The sequence below is a fragment of the Myotis lucifugus genome, unplaced genomic scaffold, assembly GCF_000147115.1.
Source record: "Myotis lucifugus unplaced genomic scaffold, Myoluc2.0 scaffold_19, whole genome shotgun sequence".
Lineage (NCBI taxonomy): Eukaryota > Metazoa > Chordata > Mammalia > Chiroptera > Vespertilionidae > Myotis > Myotis lucifugus.
Genome location: NW_005871067.1, coordinates 5,034,825 through 5,049,377, shown reverse-complemented (window position 1 = coordinate 5,049,377; position 14,553 = coordinate 5,034,825). Strand labels below are relative to the sequence as shown.

The 14,553-nt window shown below is 41.7% G+C and overlaps 1 pseudogene; it reads right to left on the bottom strand.

Annotated features, from left to right (window-relative positions):
- Positions 1–4,687: 4,687 nt before the first annotated feature.
- On the bottom strand, positions 4,688–5,276 carry LOC102437252 (annotated as a pseudogene).
- Positions 5,277–14,553: the final 9,277 nt, after the last annotated feature.

Sequence of the window (14,553 nt, the reverse complement as noted above, 5' to 3'; positions counted from 1 at the left end):
ACTCCTAAAGATTCGGGGTGCTGTGTGATATCTTTATAATTCGCCCCCCCCCCAACCCCTTACCTTGTTTATATTACGATATTGTGTCCCCCTTTCTGTCTCAAGATTGAACCGTTAAAACGAAGGTCTTTCCGGTTTCTCACATGTTGAACGCTCCATCTCAACCTCTGCAAATCCCCCCTTACACGAACTTAGATGGCCTCTGCCCCAGAGCTGCAGAGAATAGGAGGCATAGCTTATTACATCAATTACATAGTCAAGCTCCCTCCCTGCCCTAGAGATGTAACTCTTCCCAAGGTCCCAATACCCCATTCCAGATGACCCGGGCCCCGCTGTCCAGACATCCGTGTTGAAGGCACTGTGGACACTCTGGCAACAGCCATCAGACTCTCACCCAGGTTGCCCAGGCAGCCCAGTGGGGGCCCCCACCCTGAAGGGGGTGTGGCCAGCCTGAAAACGGCCCTCAGCCCCTCACCCAGGCAAGAAAAGGCACCCCAGCAGGACCCCCACCCTGATCCAGGACATCCTTCAGGGCAAACCAGCCAGCCCCCACTCATGCACCAGGCCTCTATCCTATATAATAAAAAGGTAATATGCAAATTGACCCTAACAGCAGAACCACTGGGAATGACTGGTCACTATGACACACACTGACCACCAGGGGGCAGACGCTCAATGCAGGAGTTGCCCCCTGGTGCTCAGTGCACTCCCACAGGGGTAGCTCTGCTCAGCCACAGCCAGACTGAAGGCTGCCAGCACAGTGGTGGTGGCGGGAGCCTCTCCCACCTCCTCAGCAGAGCTAAGGATGTCTGACTGCAGCTTAGGCCTGCTCCCCGCTGGCAAGTGGACATCCCCCGAGGGGTCCCAGACTGCGAGAGGGCACAGGCCAGGCTGAGGGACCCCCGCCCCCCCGAGTGCAAAAAGTTTTGTGCACCGGCCTCTAGTTGTTTAATACCATGCTATTTAGCCTCCATGTGTTTGGGTGTTTTTACTGTAGTTGATTTCTAATTCATTCCATTGTGTTCTGAGAAGATGCTGGGTATGATTTCAATCTTCTTGAATTTGTAGACTTATTTTGTGTCCTAACATGTGGTCTATCTTGGTGAGTGAACCATGTGCACTTAGAAGAATGTACATGCTGCAGCTTTGGGGTGAAATGTTCTCTAAGTGTCAATTAAATTAATATGATCCAGTGTGTTCTTTAGAATCCATTTCCTTGTTAGGTTTTTGTTTGGAAGATCTATCCAGTGAAGTCACGGAATGTTAAAGTCCTTTACTATGACTTTAATGTTGTTGATCTCTCCCTTAACGTCCTCTAGAACATTTAAAAAATGTATTTAGGTGATCCTATATTGGGTGCATATATATTTACCAGGATTATACCCTTTTGGTGGATTGATCTGTTTAGCATTATGTAGTGACCTTTCTTGTCTCTTGTGATGGCCTTCATTTTGAAGTCTATTTTGTCAGATATGAGTATTTTATACCCCAGCTTTTATTTCTTTTCCATTTTCACGGAAAATTGTTTTCCATCCCTTCACTCTCATCCTGTGTGAATCTTTTGTCCTAACGTGGGTCTCTTTCAGACAGCATATAATTGGATCATGTATTCTTATCCATTCAGCTACCCTATGTCTTTTGATTGCAGCATTTAATCCACTTCATTTAAGATTATTATGGATAGGTGTTTATTTATTGCCATTATAATTCTGTATGCTTATGCTTCCCTCTCTATATATTTCTTCTCATTACAGCACAGTCCTTTTAGCATTTATTTCTTTTTTTTTCTTTAGCATTTCTTGTGGTGCTGGTTTCATGGTGATAAATTCATTTACTCTTTTTTTTTTTGTCTAGGAAGCTCTTTATTTCACCCTCTATTTTGAATGATAGCTGTTCTAAATATAGTAATCTTGGTTTCAGCTCCTTGCTTTTAATTACCTAGAGTACTTCATGCCATTTCCTTCTGGCCTGTAAAGTTTTTTATGAGAAACCAGCTGACACCTTTATGGGAGCCCTTTTGTAGGTAACAAATTGCTTTTTTCTTACTGCCTTTCAGATTCTCTCTTTGTGTTTAATTTTTGGAATTTAATTGTGATGTGTCTGGACATGGGCCTGTTTGGGTTCTTCTTGCTTGGGACTTTCTGTGCATACTGCACTTGTGTGACTTTTTCCTTCACCAGGTTAGGGAAGTTTTCTGCTATTATTTCTTCAAACATATTCTCTATCCCTTGCTCACTTTCTTCCCCTTCCGGAAAACCTACTATGCAAATATGTTACGTTTCATGTTATCCCATAGCTCCCTTAAGCTGTCCTCCTGTTTTTCAATTTTCTTTTTGGTTCTTTTATTGGGTGGTTTTTTCCTACCCTAATTCACTGATCCTATCCTCAACTTTCCCTAATCTACTGTGTATTCCTTCCACTGTGTTCTTTATTAGTGCTATTTCATTCTTCATAGCTACTTTATCTTTTCTCAAGCTGTTGAGCATCTTTGCCATCATTATTCTGAACTCTATGTCTGATAAATTTCTTATCTCCATTTCATTTAGCTCATCTTCTGGAAAATTCTCTTGTTCTTTCATTTGGGGGTTGTTTTTTTGTTTCCTCAGTTTGGCTACCTGCTTGGGTTTGTGACCATGTATTAGGTAGGTCTGCTTTGCCTCCCAATCTCTAGTGCAAGGACAGTATCAAACACTGTTTTTGCCTAATTAGATCAGACAAAGTCTCAAAGTCTTCAGAGACCTGCCTCTGCCTGCACACTGATTTGATTCAGTCTTTTATCAATATTTACCATATTAGAAATTAAAGAAAAAGGGAAGATTAAAAATGGCAGCAGAGTAAGTGGATGCTACACAGTTATGCTCCCAGGACCAAAATGGCATTACAACTAAAATACAAAGAAACCATCCTAAATAATCAATTGAAGACTAGCTGGAGAAAACCCTGATAACCAAGGATTGAAAGTAGAGACCACATAGAGACTGGTAGGAAATGCAGAGGTGCAAAAGGGCTGGCTGGGGTCCCTCAGACAGCAGCCTAAAACAATCGTCCATAGGTGGGGTGTGATGTTTTCCAGTAGAGTGGGCAATTGCTTCTGACTGGAGGCTAATTGTTATTCTCAGTCTCTTAATGGGCCGCAGAAACTCCACAGGGTGGGGCAAGAGTTTTCCAATTGGTGGGTCAACTGCCTACCCGCCAAGCAAACTCTGCCTGGGTAGCAAAGGTCTGCCTGAGTAAGATGACCTCTGCAGCGTGAGGGAATGACTCAGCACAGGAAACCAGGGTGTCTGCCTTCTGAGCTCTAACCCAGCGCCCCCAACCCTAGCTTCTACTCATACAGCTTCAATCCACTCTGCCCTCCCTCTGCAGGAGCCCAAGTGATTGCACATGAAAATTTGTGTGTTGACCCTTTAAAAGGGTGCCTGCATTTCCAGCCATCTCTCTCTGGCATACAGAAACCTTATTGTTTTTTATAGCCAGAGGTTATGTGGCCACCTTTATCAGTCTGGTGCTCTATGCTAGGGGGCCAAGCATGGGGTTTAGACCCCAGAGTTCTCAGTGGCAACCCCCCACAGCAGAGATATCTCTCTAGAACTTCAGCTGCTGTCTGTGGGACCCCAGCCAGCCCTTTTGCACCTCTGTATTTCCTACCAGTCTCTATGTGATCTCTACTTTCAATCCTTGGTTATCAGGGTTTTCTCCAGCTAGTCTTCAATTGATTATTTAGGATGGTTTCTTTGTATTTTAGTTGTAATGCCATTTTGGTCCTGGGAGCATAACTGTGTAGCATCCACTTACTCAGCTGCCAATTTTAATCTTCCCTTTTTCTTTAATTTCTAATATGGTAAATATTGATAGATACAATTCTTTTCCACAGCCTCCATACACACAAAGTTCTTTGGGATCCTCAATTACTTACTTATTTATTTATTTATTTATTTATTTATTTATTTATTTATTTTAGAGTGCTGAAAAATTCCAGTAATGACTTTATTTTTTCAGTTAACATAACCAGCCCATGATACAGCATATTGTCATAAAGTACAAACTCACAGAAGATAATACCTTCACTAAGTTACAAAACTTTGGCAAATCAATACAGTACTATTTAATAGAATAAAGATGCAGTTATATATTACTTGAGTGATCATTTTAACTCCAAAAATGTACCAAATTAAAACACTTTGGTTTTTAATGGTGGTTTGTAACAGAGCAAGTTATTTTATACAAATTTATATCTTTTAAAACTATACAATTTCTCCTTTGAAAGTGACTTCCCTCTTGAAGTTTCCCACAGCAGAGCAATTGTGTCTATTTGGAGGTGGCTCTGCTTTGTCCTAGGGTTGGTCCAAAGCCAGGTAGAGTTCCAATGCATGAAAAGCTTTAAAAGTCAACCTGAAGGAGACCTAATATGCTAACCCCAATTTCCATGCACTTTTCAAAAATTGTTAAATCCTCACATAACTATGGAATCTTCAAAACCAGAATCATTTCAAACAATACTAATAATTTCAGATGCTCCCATTTATTTAGAAACACTGTACCTCCTTGTTTTGATCAAGTCACATATCCTTTTTTCATCCGATTAAAAAACATTCTACGTAAAATATAGTTGTATTTTTAAAATAACAATAAATATAATGTTAGCTAGTAGAGATCTGGGGGGCTGGGTGTTGTATACCAACTTTCATCATTTCTGTACAAATGCTGCTGCTGCTATTGGCATCTTTATGCTTCCTCTTGCTGAAGCCGTCAATTCTTCAACCTCAGCATTTAATTTACTAAGTATGTATTACCCATTCCATTGCTTCTCAGCCTTTACTAGCGTTTGAAGATATCGTGCTCACCATCAGCCCTTCCAGGTAATTACTGAGCTGACTCCTTTCACAGTGATGATGGCCTCTTGAGTCAAAACAGTTCTTTTTAGGTCCTGAGGATGTGGTTTAGATATGTCTCTCACCTACTGAAAACGTATTTGTAAATGAAATATTAGTGGATTTAAGTTCCATTGTTTTCTCTACAGGATCAACTACAGAAAGTTCTTGCACATATGTTTTGCTTCTTGCCCCACCAGTCAGAGATTTCACAATGGAAGGCAGTCCCCACTCTGTGCTGAGCAGTCTATGGCTGTGCAACTTTCCAGAAGGATCTACATGTTTATCCAATACATCAACTCCAAACACACTTGGGTTCATAGGGTTTGGATATTTATGCATTGCAGCTGTTGTAACAGTTTCCCATGGGTGGTCAAGGACGTGCTCTGAAGTCCAAATCTTCATGGTGCCAGTGGCCTGTGTGTGTCCTGGCAGTGCAAAGAGGCAAAGAGCCCACAATTATTTTTAAGAGTGTAAAGGGCTCTTGAATTCAAAAACTGTGAGACCCACTGGACTAGAGCAAGTTGTTATCCCAAGAGTTCAAAACCCCACAGGACAGGGACCCACTCCACACAAGTGGCTCTGCACCTTTGAGGCCCTGGAATGTGCCATGTGACCATGTAGTGTTAGTCACTCCATCAGCGTCTATTTCAAAGGCCCAACATCTGCAGCTTTGCTCATGTTGTTGCCCATGTGAAACATATTATGCGCCCCTCCAGGTCTTTCCTCAAACTGTCTCTCATGCCCTTGTAGACCAAAATTAATTCTAGACTGTAATAAAGAATAAAAAGCATTTATTTGAGCAAAAAGAGTTGCAACAGAGTTGCAACCCAGGAGACCCAGATTCAGGTAGCAACTCATCTGCTCCAGAAAGAACAAAGAAAGTGGAGCTTATACAGATAAAAGCTAGCACAGAACTATTTATTCCAACACATTTATAGCAATATATATATTTTAAAAATGACCTGTCCAATGACATGAGATAATTAAAAACATTATGGTCTAACTCTATGCCATATTGACTTTTCATGAATCTTTAGAAATCCAATTTTCCAAGAGTTTTTTTCCATTTTTAATTTTTTTTCTTTATTGATTAAAGTATCACATATGTGTCCTTATCCCCCCATTGCCCCCCCCAACAACCCCCCACTCATGCCCTCACCCCCCTGGTGTCTGTGTCCATTGGTTAGGCTTATATGCATGTATACGAGTCCTTTGGTTGATCTCTCCCCCTCCCCCCTCCACCCTCCCCAGCCTTCCCTCTGAGGTTTGACTCTCTGATCAATGCTTCTCTGTCTCTGGATCTGTTCTTGTTCATCAGTTTATGTTGTTCATTACATTCCACAAATGAGTGAGATCATGTGATATTTATCTTTCTCTGACTGGCTTATTTCGCTTAGCATAATGCTCTCCAGTTCCATCCATGCTGTTGCAAATGGTAAGAATTCCTTCTTTTTTACCACAGCATAGCATTCCATTGTGTAGATGTACCACAGTTTTTTATTTTATTTATTTATTTATTTATTTATTTATTTATTTATTTATTTATTTTTATCTTTAAATTCTTTATTAGTTAAGGTATTACAAATGTGTCCTCTTCCCCCCCCATTAACCCCCATCCTCCCCCCACCCCCAACTCATGTTCTCATTCCCCTGTTGTCCATGTCCATTGGTTTGGCTTATATGCATGCATACAAGTCCTTTGGTTGATCTCTTCCCCTTACCCCCACCCTCCCCTACTTTCCCTCTGGGGATTAATAGTCTGATCGCTGTTTCTCTGTCTTTGGATCTGTCCCTGTTCATCAGTCTATGTTGTTCTCTATATTCCACAAATGAGTGAGATCATGTGGTATTTATCTTTCTCTGACTGGCTTATTTCACTTAGCATAATGCTCTCCAGTTCCATCCATGCTGTTGCAAAAGGCAAGAGTTCCTTCTTTTTTACCGCAGTGTAGTATTCCATTGTGTAGATGTACCACAGTTTTTTAATCCACTCATTTGCTGATGGGCACTTAGGCTGTTTCCAAATCTTAGCTATAGTGAATTGTGCTGCTATGAACATAGGGGTGCATATATCCTTTCTGATTGGTGTTTCTGGCTTCTTGGGATACATTCCTAGAAGTGGGATCACTGGGTCAAATGGGAGTTCCATTTTTACTTTTTTGAGGAAACTCCATACTGTTCTCCACAGTGGCTGCACCAGTCTGTATTCCCACCAGCAGTGCAGAAGGGTTCCTTTTTTCTCCACATCCTCTCCAACACTTGTTTGTTGATTTGTTGATGATAGCCATTCTGACAGGTGTGAGATGGTACCGCATTGTCGTTTTGATTTGCATCTTTCGTATAATTAGTGACTTTGAACATGTTTTCATGTCTTTCTGCCTTCTGTATGTCCTCTTTCGAAAAGTGTGTATCTAGGTCCGTTGCCCATTTTTTGATTGGATTGTTTATCTTCCTTTTGTTAAGTTGCATGAGTTCCCTGTAAATGTTGGAGATTAAACCCTTATCGGTGATATCATTGGCAAATATGTTCTCCCATGCAGTGGGCCTTCTTGTTTTGTTGATGGTTTCCTTTGCTGTGCAAAAGCTTTTTATTTTGATGTAGTCCCATTTGTTTATTTTCTCTTTAGTTTCCATTGCCCTAGGAGCAGTATCAGAGAAGAAATTCCTTCGTCATATGTTTGCGATTTAGTTGCCTGCGGATTCCTCTAGTATTTTTATGGTTTCCCGTCTTAGGTTTAAGTCTTTTATCCATTTTGAGTTTATTTTTGTGTATGGTGTGAGTTGGTGGTCTAGTTTCATCTTTTTGCATGTATCTTGTACCACAATTTTTTAATCCACTCATCTGCTGATGGGCACTTAGACTGTTTCCAAATCTTAGCTATTGTAAATTGTGCTGCTATGAACATAGGGGTGCATATATCCTTTCTGATTGGTGTTTCTGGTTTCTTGGGATGTAGTCCTAGAAGTGGGATCACTGGGTCAAATGGGAGTTCCATTTTTACTTTTTTCAGGAAACTCCGTACTGCTCTCCACAGTGGCTGTGCCAGTCTGCATTCCCACCAGCAGTGCAAGAGGATTCCTTTTTCTCCGCATCCTTGCCAGCACTTGTCATTTGTTGATTTGTTGATGATAGCCATTCTGACAGGTGTGAGATGGTACCACATTGTCGTTTTGATTTGCATCTCTCAGATGATTAGTGACTTTGAGCATATTTTCATATGTCTCTTGGCCTTCCTTATGTCCTCTTTTGAAAAGCATCTATTTAGGTCCGTTGCCTATTTTTTGATTGGGTTATCTTCCTTTTGTTAAGTTGTATGAGTTCCCTGTATATGTTGGAGATTAAACCCTTATCGGTGATAACGTTGGCAAAAATGTTCTCCCACACAGTGGGCTTTCTTCTTGTTTTGTTGATGGTTTCTTTTGCTGTACAGAAGCTTTTTATTTTGATGTAGTCCCATTTGTTTATTTTCTCTTTAGTTTCCATTGCCCTAGGAGCTGTATCAGTGAAGATATTGCTTTGGCATATGTCTGAGATTTTGCTGCCTGTGGATGCCTCTAATATTTTTATGGTTTACCATCTTATGTTTAAGTCCTTTATCCATTTTGAGTTTTGTTTTTTTTTAAATATATATTTCATTGATTTTTTTATAGAGAGGAAGGGAGAGGGATAGAGAGTTAGAAACATCGATCAGCTGCCTCCTGCACACCCCCCACTGGGGATGTGCCCACAACCAAGGTACATTCCCTTGATCGGAATCAAACCTGGGACCCTTCAGTCCACAGACCGAAGCTCTATCCACTGAGCCAAACCGGTTAGGGCTGTTTATTTTTGTGTATGGTGTAAGTTAGTGGTCTAGTTTCTTTTTTTTTTCTCTCATGTATCTGTCCAATTTTCCCAACACCATTTATTGAAGAGACTGTCTTGACTCCATTATATATTCTTGCTTCCTTTGTCAAATATTAAATGAGCATAATGGTTTGGGTTGATTTCTGGGTTCTCTATTCTATTCCATTGGTCTATATGTCTGTTTTTGTGCCAGTACCGGGCAGTTTTGAGAACAGTGCCTTTGTAATACAACTTGATATCTGGTATTGAGATCCCTCCTACTTTGTTCTTCTTTCTCAAGATTGCTGCAGCTATTCGAGGTCTTTTTTAAATTCCAGATGAAGTTTTGGAGAGTTCATTCTAGGTCTGTGAAATATGTCATTGGTATTTTAATGCGGAGTGCATTGAACCTATAGATTGCTTTGGGTAGTGTGGACATTTTAAATGATGTTGATTCTACCAATCCATGAATACGGTATATTCTTCTGCCTGTTTATGTCTTCCTCTATCTCTTTTTTTAGTGTCCTGTAGTTTTCCGAGTACAGGTCATTTACCTCATTAGTTATGTTTATTCCTAGGTATCTTATTTTTTTGGTGCAATGGTAAATGTGATTGTTTTTTAAATCTCTCTTTCTGTAAGTTCACTATTGGTGTATAAAAATGCCATAGATTTCTTGGCATTAATTTTGTATCCTGCTACATTGCTGAATTCATTTATTAAGTCCAATAATTTTTTTGATGGAGTCTTTAGGGTTTTTTATGTACAGTATCATGTCATCTGTAATAATGACAGTTTTACGCCTTATTTTCCAATTTGGATACCTTTTATTTCTTCTTGTTATCTAATTGCTATGGCTAGCACTTTCAGTACTATGTTGAACAGGAGTGGTGAAAGTGGGCATCTCTGTCTCATACCTGTTTTAAGGTGAAATGGTTTTAGTTTTTGCCCATTCAATATGATGTTGGCTGTAGGTCTGTCATATAAGGATTTTATTATGTTGAGGTATGATCCCTCTATTCCCATTTTGCTGAGGGTTTTTATCAAGAAAGGGTGTTGGATTTTGTCAAATGCTTTTTCTGCATCAGTTGATATGACTATGTGATTTTTATCTCTCAATTCTTTTATATGATGTATCATGTTCATTGATTTGCAGGTATTATACCATCCCTGGATAAATCCTACTTGGCCATGGTGTATGATCTTTCTGATGCAATGCTGGATCCAGTTTGCTAGAATTTTGTTGAGGATTTTGGCATCTATGTTCACGAGTGATATTGGCCTGTAATTCTCTTTCATTGTGTTGTCTTTTTCTGGTTTTGGTATTAGGGTACTGCTGGCTTCATAGAATGAACTTAGAAGTGTTCCTTCCACTTGAATTTTTTTGGAATAGTTTGAGGAGGATAGGTTTTAGTTCTTCCTTGAATGTTTGGTAAAACTCCCCTGTGAAGCCATCTGGCCCCGGGCTTTTGTTTGCTGGAAGCTTTTTGATGACTGCTTCAATTTCCTCCATAGTTATCAGCCTATTGAGATTTTTAGATTCTTCCTGATTGAGTTTTGGAAGGTTGTATTTTTCTAGGAATATGTCCATTTCCTCTAGGTTGTCCAGTTTGTTAGAATAGAGTTGTTCATAGTATTCCAAGAGTTTTTAATGACAAAGTAAATGATCCCTATATAATGTTAAGTTAATAGTAGCAGATACAAGCTGTGTGTATAGTATGATCTCAAATATGGAATGTAGAGAGAAAAAGAGAAATTCATTAATTTCTTTTTCAAGAAAAATGATTTTAAGAATAATAATGTTACATGCAATAAACATTAATATTTCAAGAAAAACAGTCTCTATGTGGTCTCCAGTTACGGTCCTCGGGTATCAGGGTTCTCTCCTGCGAGTTTTCCGTTGATGATTCAGGAAGTTTTTCTGTATTTTAGTTGCAATACCAGTCTATTCCTGGGAGCATGTCCGTGCAGCATCCACCTACTCTGCCCTCAAATTTTTAAATGTCTATAAAGAAGTATGAGAAAGCATTAAAAAATGGTTGCCTCTTTTGGGTTGTGTGATTGTGGATGAATTTTTTCTTCCATTATAGTTTCTGTTTATTTCTAAATTTTCTTCTATCAAAGTGTGATCTTTTATATAATAATTAGAAGAACAAAATGGAGGTTGGGCTCTAGAATCTCCAAGGTCACTTTTAGACCTAAAATTCTATATGATTCAAAGTATATTCTTGTCACTAGGGTTTTTTTGACCCTCCACTGATAATAACAGAATATATTACTAAGTGCATGGTTGTACCTTTCATGAAGTTTGTCAGCACTGCCAGAAGACTAAATGTTGAGATAGTGATGCCAGTAGATGATAACATCTATTACTTGAAAATGTGACAAGTAGTATGACCATTAATATAGCACTTAATCATCCAAGAGACATTTTAATAATTACGAATCTCCTAATAGTTTTTTTAAGACGAGGAGGTAAGCCCAGTCTATTCAGAATGATAAACAAACAGGTATAAACTTGTGCATTTGAGTGTGTGTCCATATGCCTGTCACTCCCAAATTCTTGCCCTTTGTTCCCACCCTGGAGAAGGTATATAGAAATTAAGATGGGGTGTTTTACCTCCAGGCCTCTAGCCTGCTCAAGGGAAGGGGTAGGAGGTCTACCCCCTGCCCTGCAGCTGGCCTGGGAATCTCTTTGGGGCACAAGACTACACTGGGACAGATCCAGTTCCCTAGCAGCCAGATAAAGAACAGGATGCTCTTCTCTGAGTCACTGTGGGAGTAACTGCTGAGGTACTGTGCTGCTCTCAGAGTGGCTCTTGCCAAAGTCAAAGCTGGGCATTCAGCCCTCTAATGAGCATCAGGCCCAAAGCCCCTCAGTTCTTGACTATTGTCCCTCCCAGTAGTCTCACCCTTTGCATCCACTACCAAAGCAGAGGGGGTCTCTTCTGAGACGAGTGTCTTCAATTAGGTTGCAGGCCTTGGGTGACCCAACCCAGTGATTCCTGACTTGCTACTTTTGTCTTTCCATCTGCCCCACATCTTTGATTCCCTTTCTGCAAAGCCCCTTTCTTTTCTTTTTCTTCTCCTTTTTTTTGTTTTGTTTTTGTTTTGTTAATCCTTACCCGAGGATATTTTTCCATTAATTTTTAGAGCGAGTGGGAGGGAGGATGGGAAGCAGACAGAGAGATAGAGAAACATTGATATGAGAGAGACACATTGATCGGTTGCCTCCTGAGTGCACCCCAAGCAGGCTGGGGATCAAACCTGCAACCCAGGTACCTGCCCTTGACAGGGAATTGAACCAGTGACCCTTTGGTGTGCTGGTAGACACTCAAAGCACTGAACCACACCAGCTAGAACCTTAAGACCGTGTTTTAAAGCTCTTGTTACATATTTCCAAATCAATTTTCTGGAAGAGCTGTGCCAATTTATAGTCCCACGAGAGTGTGAATTTCATTACTTGTTGTGAATGTTATCCTTATTTTATTCTTTAAACATTTCACTTCTGTACTTTGAATTTACAACATTATTGTTCATGTAAGGTTTCCTTTCATTCCAGTTCCTACTGAGGCCCAGATCCATGGATCACAGATGTTAAGAATTCACATTCTGCCCTGGCTGGTTTGGCTCAGTGGACAGAGCATCGGCCTGCGGGACTGAAGGGTCCCGGGTTTGATTCTGGTCAAGGGCACATGCCTGGGTTGCGGGCTCGATCCCCGGTGGGGGTGTGTGTGCAGGAGGCAGCCGATCAGTGGTTCTCTCTCATCATTGATGTTTCTATCTCTCTCTTCCTCTCTGAAAATCAATAAAAATATATTACAAAAAGAAAAAGAACTCATATTCTGTTTAGGGAGCCTCTGAGACCCCTCTGGGCTTACTGAGAAATGCCAGGGGGCAGCCCATCTCATCACCAGTCAGCTTCTCCAAACCTTCTTACTTCCTTGGTTAACATAAACATTTTTGTTCACCAGTTGGACTTTGGCTTGGTTAGAGTTATTGCTGATCAGGAATGAAGTGCCCCCCAAGTTGGGGAAGAAAAGCAGGAAGAGATGGTGAGAGAGGGAGGCAGAGGAACTTACAGTTGATATTTTTCCCAGGTCATTATATTACACTAGTGGCCGGGTACACGAAATTTGTGCGGGGGGGTGGGGGTGGGGGAGGGGGAATCCCTTGCCCAGCCTGCACCCTCTCCAATCTGGGAGCCCTTGGACATCCGTCTCGTAATCTTGGAGTGCTGGCTCCTAACCGCTCACCTGCCTGCCTGCCTGATCGCCCCTAACTGCCTCTGCCTGCCTGCTTGATTGCCCCTAACCCCTCTGCCTGCCTGCCTGATCATCCCTAACTGCCTCTGCCTGCCTGCCTGATCGACCCTAACTGCCCTCCCCTGCCGGCCTGATCTCACCCCCAACTGCTCTCCCCTGCTGGCCTGATGACCCCTAATTGCTTCTGTCTGCCTGATCGCTCCTAACTGCCCTCCCCTGCTGGCTTGATCTTGCCCCCAACTGTCCTCCACTGCCGGCCTGATCGCCCCTAATTGCCTCTGCCTCGGCCCCCACCACCATGGGTTTGTCCGGAAGGAAGTCGGACGTCTGGAAGATGGCCAGTAGACCTGATCTAATTAGCATATTACCAGTTAATAGCTGTGCACCAATTAGCAGTAAGACTCTAGTATAGATAGATTATATAGGATTGCTTAAATTGGGGGGGGGGGGAGCCTTTTTCAGCAGGAGGAGATGCTCTTGGCAGACAAAAATACATAATCCCTATATCTGGACTGATAGCCAGCCATATGCACTATATTGCCAAACTGGTCATTAAAAAATTGAACTGCTTTCTTACATCTTACACCAAACCATTGTTGCCCTTAAAACCCCTCCTCAGCCCCCACCTTAGGTTCTGCCTTCGCAGTTAACCCAGATTAGGTTCTAATTGGTCAGTTTCTATGCCAGTCAGCATCAAAAGCTCTGCCCCCTAGGCAGCCATTGGGTCCTCACAGTTCACCCAGATTTGGTTCTGATTGGTCAGTTTCTTTGCCAGTCAGCGTCAAAAGCTCCGCCTCCTATGCAGCCATTGGCTCCTCACAGTTCACCCAGATTTGGTTCTGATTGGTTAGTTTCTATGCCAGTCAGCATCTCCGGGCCTGATCAGAGAGGCGGGGCTGATCAGCAGCCCCCACAGAGGCCCGGAGAGAAAGAGAGGCGCAGCTGCTGGCCAGGCCCGGAGAGAGAGAGAGGCAAGGGCTGATCAACAGCTGCCACAGAGGCTACAGATCAGACCCTGCTTCTCTCTCCAGGTGTCTCTCTGGGCCTGATCTGCAGCCCCCTCGGCAGTCAGTGCTGGGTTGCCACGGCAACCCAGCACTGACTGCAGGACTGACTTCTGGTCAGTTGAGCTTCGGTCGTTTTGGATACTCAATCACTTTTGGTGAAGAATAAAGTAGCAATAATTTTGGAGCACATGGCATTGTTAAACAAAAAACCTTCACACAGAAAACTTTTCTCGAAGAAAGGATTTATGCTAGCCAGAAAAGGACCAAGTTCTGGGGTATATAATCTAAACCACCAGCAGAAAGGTGAGATGGGGAAGAGAAACATGTTTCGCCCTCCTGGGCATTTTTATACATTAAGTTCGGGAAGATGTCAGTTGTTTCGAAAGAATTTCCACTGACTACAGATAAGGGTGGGTGGGAAAGGTTCGTGCCCTTGACTGGGAATTGAACTTGAGATGCTTCAGTTGCGAGGGCCAATGCTCTAACCACTGAGCAAAAACTGCATGGGCAATATTTACTACTTTTGATTGGTTACGGCATGTGTGGGATATGGTAGTCACTGAATAAGTTGATTCAAAGCTTC